This window comes from Martes martes (genome assembly GCF_963455335.1).
Source record: "Martes martes genome assembly, chromosome: 12".
Classification (NCBI taxonomy): domain Eukaryota; kingdom Metazoa; phylum Chordata; class Mammalia; order Carnivora; family Mustelidae; genus Martes; species Martes martes.
The window spans coordinates 69863730-69872378 of NC_137900.1; positions in this window are offsets into that span (position 1 = coordinate 69863730).

Below are 8649 nucleotides of genomic sequence, written 5' to 3' on the forward strand. Positions count from 1 at the left end.
TAAATTTTTGATCCTCGTACTCCCAATTTTGATGCTAACACTAAAATATTAATAGAAATTACCTGTAATTTTTCTAAGACGTACTCTTCTGTGTATTCATTCATCAATTCCAGCTCCGTATCTTTCATTTATGGCCTTTAATCCAATTTAAATGGTATATAAGCCTACCTGTCCCCTCTCCTCTATACTATATCACATCTCCAAAGTGAAGATCAATGGCAAATCTGACAAATGCTTTCTCCACCATGGAATTTGTAAAGTTTGTGTCCAGTCTCATTGTTCCATCTAGATGTTCTTTCTGTTGCATATTGATGGGATGAAAACTCAGACTTCCCTTTATCAGCTTTATCAATTACCACCAATTTAAAACCCTTCAGTTTCCTTTTCCCTCACTCAAGATATGTGTCTGAGTGGGCTGGGATGGCCCTCTCTCCTCCGTCTCTTCGTGAGTCACTTTAATGATATATCCCAAGAGAGAGGTAAAGGTATATGTAGGTACAGTGAGCCCTGTATCTTTTTCTTTGTCTAGGAAAGGAAGCTGGGTCTTATATTTTATCCAGGCTGCTTAGGACAACTTTCTGGACAAAATCCCAGACTTTCCTCTAAAACCAGAGAATAATAAGAGTGTCAGAAATGGAAACCAGAGAGTCTGAGGGAATAGTAGGCTGACTGAGTTTTCCTAAAACAAAGTTGGGAAAAGTGACCTACAACCACCCACTCTGTATTTTCAAAACATCAGAAACTTTTTTTGATAAATGATAACCACTGATCTTTCTCTCTTAGGACAAGCTTTCAATTGTACTCATTGGATCTTTTCATAACTAACATAATGGGGTTTTCAGGGACTCTTACAGATGACCAGTAAACTTGTCCCCAGATGATAGGCCATTGTAATCAGCTTCTTTTTGCTGGAAAATTAGCCCTTAGAAATCACACCCAAATTCTAAATAGCCAAACCTAATTTCATTTTTCATAGTTGAAAAAATATCAGATACTAAAAGTGTTTCTGGGTAAAATCTGCCATTTAGTGAGGACCATTTTCTTGGGCTCAGCGTTTGGAAGTATATATATACTTAAGTGCATACACATTTCTGCCCATTTCAAATTGGGGCATCCACTGTTTGCCAGGGGGTCCTACCCACCCCTATTTAGGTTATTTTTCTTTTATCTATCCCTGGAGACCAAGGTCTTGAAGAATCCAAAATCTAAGATATCTTGGCTGCACTGACAGAGTTTCTGTATCCGTCCCTCCACAGCCCACTGGCAGCTGAAATACCTTTCTTGACTACCTTCTGGTTTTACAGGCTTCTGCTCTTGCTTGGTTCCTACCCTAACTTGAGGGTGTGAAAGCCTTTCCCCAGACTCTGAAGGCTGGCCTTGCTTCTGCTACAGGTTCAGCCATACTTCATTCTGTCCTTCTTGACGATCCTTAACTGTGCGCAGTGTCTAGTGGCTCTACCATCAAACCTCATCAGATCAATTTTCTTTTTCACCTGAGTATTCCAACAACAATTCTCCTAGTATGGCCACTTTGAGGTCCACTCTGTCTGTTTTACAGGAGAAAACCTCTTACATTAACTAAGTTAGGCACCCATGGCTATCTCCAGACAGATCCTGAGAGGCAAGATTGATAACCCTCCATTTGAAAACCACATAGCCACTCGATCCTTCTCTAAGTGGGGAGCCCTTGGCCTTCTCCCCTCTGCAGCAGCTCCTGACTTCTGGTCGCTGGAATAAAACTGCAGTATAACTGCAGTTCTTAAAATCTAGTATCTCTAAGAAGCTGTGCAGTGGGATGGCCAATTTCTTTGATTCACTAGCTACAAACCCTGAAATTTGACCACTAGATGGCAGAATGTCTACCACTATCCTCCCAAACAAGTTCACTCAAGTGAAAATAATTTGCTCTTTTCTTTCTTTTTTTTTTTTTTTTTAAGATTTTATTTATTTATTTGAGAGAGAGAAACAGAGTGAGAAAGAGCATGAGAGGGGAGGTTAGAGGGAGAAGCAGACTCCCCATGGAGCTGGGAGCCCGAGGCGAAACTTGATCCCAGGACTCTGGGATCATGACCTGAGCCCAGGGCAGTTGCTTAACCAACTGAGCCACCCAGGTGCCTCATCTTGCTCATGAGTCTTAAAAGCTATAGGGGTCATATTCATTCTGTGCCTTTTATTTTATAGCTAAATCAACAAGTGATAGCAGTGACTTGAGAAACACCTGAAATTAAAACTCAAGAGTGCCGTGATTTTGGCCCAGTTCCTATGTCATTGCATCACAACATAGCGGTTTTAACTCTGCTTGAGATGCTTCCAAGAGAAGTCATCCCATGCCTCAGGAGTCAGTTTCAGGGTGTTTCTGCCATTCCCCACTTAATAGGTTTTTGCTCAGATTGGGAGCCTGAGGTGACAAAGAGATCAAGAAGGAGCATTTCTTTCTTGTCCAAAATACTTAGGCTATCTTCATACCTTTAACTGCAAAATGCCATATCTCCAAAGGGTGAAATAGTTCATGTTTGGTGACATCAACCTTTGATCATAATGCTCTTAATATCCAGGAGTACTTGATTCTCTTAAGCTCAAGATGTGTCTCATTGCTACTTCATCCCTTCTACTTCCCCAGGAAACCATTAGCTAAGCATTCATTTCCAAAGAATCCTTCCTCCTTCCCTTATTGATACTCTCTGATGGATACAAGTAGTTGAGAATAAGTTGTATTCATTGCTTTTCTTCTTTGTGACCCCAAACCATTGTATCTAGCCTTAACATGGCTCCAAACTTCAGATGACACATAGGACAGCAAGGTGTTACATAGAAGAGCAGTGGTTTATAGACTGGGGACCAGAGCTGCATCTGGGAAACACACTTAGAATGAATTCCCACACTCCAGCCTAACACCTCATCCAGTATCACAACCCTAAGGCTTCACATGTTTCTAAGTCTCTCCCAACTTTTACTTTCTGGAAAATGAACAGTTCTTTCATCCTTAATATTATAAGTCCCCACAGGAAAAATTTCCTCAAAGACTAGTCAGAGAAAGTACCACATTCCCAACTTCTAATATATAATTATCATGGGAAAAAACTCCAGTGCCTGACCAGACAAAAGGATATCTTTGAAGAAATGTCCCAGCAGCAATTTGTCTTTCCTCCTCTTCCTCTCTCATGGCTAGGTCACCTCTGACATTTCACTTAAGGGAATCGGCATCTTGGTATAAAAAGATCACAAATTTCTGAATTAGGCTTGAGTTTGCATACCAGGTTCATCATGTGGGATTGTGGCAGAGGACCTCTCAGCCTCAACTTCCACATGAATGAATTGGGGAAGTGTGTACGTCTCAGGGTTTTTAGTTAGGATAAAATGGAACATAAAGTGCTTAGCATCAGGCCTAAAATTAAGTAAGTACTCAAGGAATGTTCCATTTCCTATTTCCCAGTTGCTTTTCTAATTATTCTTCAAATGGGATTTAAAAAAACTATGGTTCAGAACACAAGCCTTACTCAGGAGATTGGGTAACTGAATTTAATTTACTTAGGGAAAAAAATTATTGTATCAAGGCATTAAAGGACAAATTGTATGGTTCGTGAATTCAGAGACATTACCAAGTTGCCTCCTTCTCTAAATAGAACTAATATTTTCATTTTATTGGTCAAGCTGTTGTCTTCTAAGGTCTCCTTGTATAATCCCTTATGTTGCATAGTTCCTTGGTCCCAATCAATTCACTCTCTCTGCCTCCCTAGATTTGGTACTTGTTCTGCCCTGGACTTCTTCAATATTCTAGCTTTTTCTAGAGGTAAAACCTCATCTCTTTGTTAGTAAATCTCTACCCAGCTTCAGATATAAGTCATGATTTTCAGAGGGAGAGAACCTGGAATACTTAGTTTCATATAACTATCTGTGCTGATGAAGGTTTATATCTGTGTTTGAGTAAAGGAGAATTGAAAATACTCACTTCCACCTTCTTCCGTCAAATTTGTGTTTCTGTCTCAGGCAAGAATCTACAGGGTATGTTTCAAGCTCTTTTAAGCTTCTCTGCACAAACTAAAATCTAATTATCGTTTATAAGTCAATCAGACCAATTCAATAGTGATAGCTTTTCACAGGACCAGTAGGCAGGTCTGCATTTTTCTAATGAGAAATCTGTGCTTCTGTATTCCCAGAACTTCTAGTTAGAATGCCCCTTTGCCATCCCCCAACCCAACCCAATGTAGAGATGATGTAGGAACCTGTTAGCCAACCAAGCTGCTACACACTTAGGAGCAGCTCTCACAGTGGGCTTGAAAAGGATTATGAGGAGAATTAGAAGTACTGTATTTTGTTGTATGAAACAATGTACTGTCTCATGCACCATTAAAAAAAATTACAAGATTTTACAGTCTTTTGATGACTCATTCAGAGCATGGGTTTGTTAAATGAAAATCATATATAGCTATTTGTGTGCTCCCTCTACTTCATAAGCAGAAAAACATGTATGTGGATTTTTTAAACAAAATGATATTTTAAACATGGGTAAATTTCAGTGTATGCTTACCAGTTGACTATTTGGTTTTATCTTCAGGTACAGGTAGTTTGTGGTACTACTGAAAAAAACCTTTAATATTATTATTTTGATCAGAATTTGTAATATATAATCAGTTTGGGATGATGAATAAAACTTTTTTAATCACTTGAGATGTTTTGTATTTATTCTTGAAGTTTGCAGTAGATATTAGCCACTAATATTCATAAGCAGTCTGGTAAAGTAGTAAATCTTGCCACCAGTACAGTATTTCTAAGATTAAGGTAAAATGAAATCGTATGGGTCAGCCCTAATCAGATATGACTGGGGGTCCTTTATAAGAAGAGATTTAAGAATACAGACAGGCACAGAGGGAAGACTATACGAAGATTAGGGAGAAGATGGCCATCTACATACAAGTCAAGGAGAAAGACCTCAGAAGAAACCAGCTCTACCAACACCTTGATCTTGGACTTCTAGCCTCCAGAACTGTGAGAAAATAAATGTCTGTTTTAAGCCACCCAGTCTGTGATACTTCATTTTTTTTTAAGATGTATTTATTTATTTGAGAGAGAGAGAGCACACTAGCATGCAAGCAGGGGAGGGGCAGAGGGAGAGGAAGGAAGAGGATCTCATACAGACTCCCTGCTGAGCTCAGAGCCTGACACAGAGCTCCATCTCATGACCCTAAGATCATGACTTGAGCCAAAACCAAGAGTCAGACACTTAACTGACTGAGCCCCCCACGCACCCCATCTGTGATACTTTATTAGGCGGCCCTTGATTAATGCAGTAATCAAGACTGTGGTATTAGTAAAGAGACAGACACATAGATCACTAGAACAGAATAAAGAAACCAGAAACTGACACACAAATATGCTCAATGGGTTTTTGATCAAAGAGCAGAAGCAATGCAGTAGAGGCTAGGCTAGCCCTTTCAACAACAACAAAAATAACCTGAACTTGCACCTCATACTTTAAACAAAAATGGACCCAAAGTTCTCCTGTACTTAAATGTAAGACTATGAAACTTTCAGGGGGAAAAAAAATAGAAAATCTTCATGATCTAGAGTGAAGCAAAGAGTTCTTTCTTAATATTTGATACCAACCAAAAGCACAATCCAAAAAATGGAAAATTGATGAGCTGGACTCCACCAAAATTAAGAACTATAAAAGCTTACAAAAAGAGGCTGGAAAGTCAAGCCACAAACTAGAAGGAAGTATTTGCAAACTACATAGCTGACAAAGGAGTAGCATCTAGAATATATAAAGTACTTGATCCTCAATAGCTTAGAAAAATCCACTAGAAAATGGGCAAAAGACGTGAACAAATATTTCACTGGAAAAGATCCACAGGTGATAAGCAAACCAAAAAAGACATTCAGGACTGTTAACCAACTAGCCAAAAGCAATCCAGAGAAAAAAGAACAAAGATGGAGGCAGATTTGCTGATTTCAAACTGTGGTCTAGTGCTATACTAATCAAAACAGTATAGTACTAGCATAAACATAGACACCTAGACCAACGGAACAGAATTGAAAGCCTGGAAAATAAACCCATGCATATCCAGTCAACTAATATATGATGAGGGAGCCAAGAATACTCAATAGAGGAAACACAGTCTCTAATAAATGGGACTGGGAAAATTTGGATATTCATATGGAAAATAATAAAACTAGACTCTTGTCTTCTACCACTCAAAAAATTAACTCAAAATGGATTTAAAAACATAAATGTAAGGCTTGAAGCCATAAAACTCCTAGAAGAAAATGGGGGAAAACTCCTTGACATTGCTTGTATCAGTGGTTTTTTTTTGGATATGACACCAGAAGCACCAAAGGCAACAAAAGTGATAATAAACAAGTGGGACTACATCAAACTTAAAAGCTTCTGCACAACAAGGGAAACAACAGAATGAAAGGCACCCTATAGATTGGGAATAAATATTTGCAAGCAATATATCTGATAAGGGGTTAATATCCTAAATATATATGGAACTCCTACTCTATAGCAAAAAACCCCCATAATCCAATTAAAAGTGAGCAAAGAAACTGAGTAGACATTTTTCCAAAGGAGATATTCAGGTGGCCAACAGGTATATGAAGAGATGCTCAACATCACTAATCATCAGGGAAATGCAAATTAAAACCTCACCCCTGTTAAAATGGCTGTTAACTAAAAAGACAAGAGCTAACAAGTGTTGATGAGAATGTGCAGAAAAAGGAACCCTTATTCACTGCTGATGGAAATGTGAATTGGTGTAGCCACTAGGGAGAGTATGAAGTTTCCTCAAAAAATTAAAAATAGAGCTACCATTTGATCCAGCAATTGCACTTCTGGATATTTATCTGAGGGAAATGAAATCATTATCCCAGAGAGATTTCCACACCCCCTGTACTTTGCAGGTTTATTTACAATAGCCAAGATACGGAAACAACCTACGTATCCATCAATGTATGAATAGATAAGAAGATGTGGAATATACAGAGAGTGGAATATTACTTAGCCAAGTGATATTGGGTCCAAGTAATAAAAGAGGGAAATTCTGCCACTTGTGACAATGTTAGTAGACCTTGAAGGCATAATGTTAAGGGAAATATCAGACAGAAAAATAATTGTATGATCTCATTTTATATGTGGGAACTAGAAAAACCAAACTCAGATTGGTGACTGCCAGATCCAGGGGGTAGGGACTGGACGAATTGGATGAGAGTAGTCAAAAGGTACAAACTGCCTGTTATAAGACAAATTTGGGGGATATAATGTCAAACATGATGAGTATAGTTGACAATACTCTATTGTATATTTGAAAGTTGCTAAGACAGTTTCATCACGAGAAAGCATTTTAGCTCTGTGAGGTGGTGGGTATTAACTAAACTTGTAGTGATCATTTCACAATACATATATCAAATAATTATATTGTATACTTTAAACTTATACAATGTTGTAGGCAATTATCTCTATAAAACTGGGGGAAATGTTGCCATTTTTCCTTGTCATAATTTCTTCCATGAACACCTCCTGAAATATAACTGAAGCAAATATTAATAAATCAGCCCTTGCTTAGCTGATAATTAGAAAGCGTTTTCTCTGTTGTCGCTGGTATGACAAGTGACTGTGGTAGGGGAGCTTACAGGTAGTTTATCCTCTGCCTCAGCTCTGCTTCATCACACTTTGTGTTGTGGAGGCTCTTATTTTTTTGCTTTGGATGCAAACATACAAAATCCGCTGGATTTCAGCATATTCCTCTTCCAAAATGTATCATTTTCTAGAAATGTTGTGGTAACGTCCATCTTTACTAAAACTTAGTACACTTTTATCTCTAACCTAACTTTATAACTTTATTGTTCTTCCCATAAAGAATGTTTCCCTAGGACTATTCTCCCCCTGCAAAGCTATCTATAAACTGCTGAGCAAAGGTGCTAAATGTAACAGCACTTTCTGGAGGGAGTCAAAGCTATCATTGATAATAGAGAAGTAAAAGGAGAGAGCTATAATGTTGATTATTAATACAACTTTTTTATTTAAAAAGGATGTTCAACAGTATTGATCATCAGGAAAATGCAAATTACAGCCACAATGACGTATCACTGCACACCTATTAAAATGGCTAAAATTTTAAATAGTGATAACAACAAATATTGCAGTTGTCTCTTTTATGGTTTTCTTTTTGCATGTTTACTGTACACCATGGTTTGTACTATGATTTTACTAGAGAGTACCCGTCAACAATGTATAAAAACTCGTATAACACTCTTTATAAAAAACGTAAAGGAAAAATTTTTTAGAATTTTTTAGAAGACAGATTTTTAGGTTTTTGTTTTGTTTTTCTCCTTTCTTCCCTCCAGTTCTTCATTGATTTGCTCTGTAAATTTAATAATCCTCTTTAAAATTTATTTTTATTCTTTTGTGTCATTTTTAGTTGACTTTTCCCCAATTTGATTTACCAGCAAAAGCCCTTTAGCAGCTGGTGTCATTATTCTTAGGCTTTTGTTAAGTTTAATTAATTTCATATTTATCACCAGTTTTTTTTTTCTCACCTAAAACTTTTAAGTTCCATCTTTTTCTATAGTTTAAGTAATTTGGAGAATATTTTCTAGGGAATACTGCAGGAAGCGTGATTGGAGGACTAATTTTCTGAATGTTTATTACCA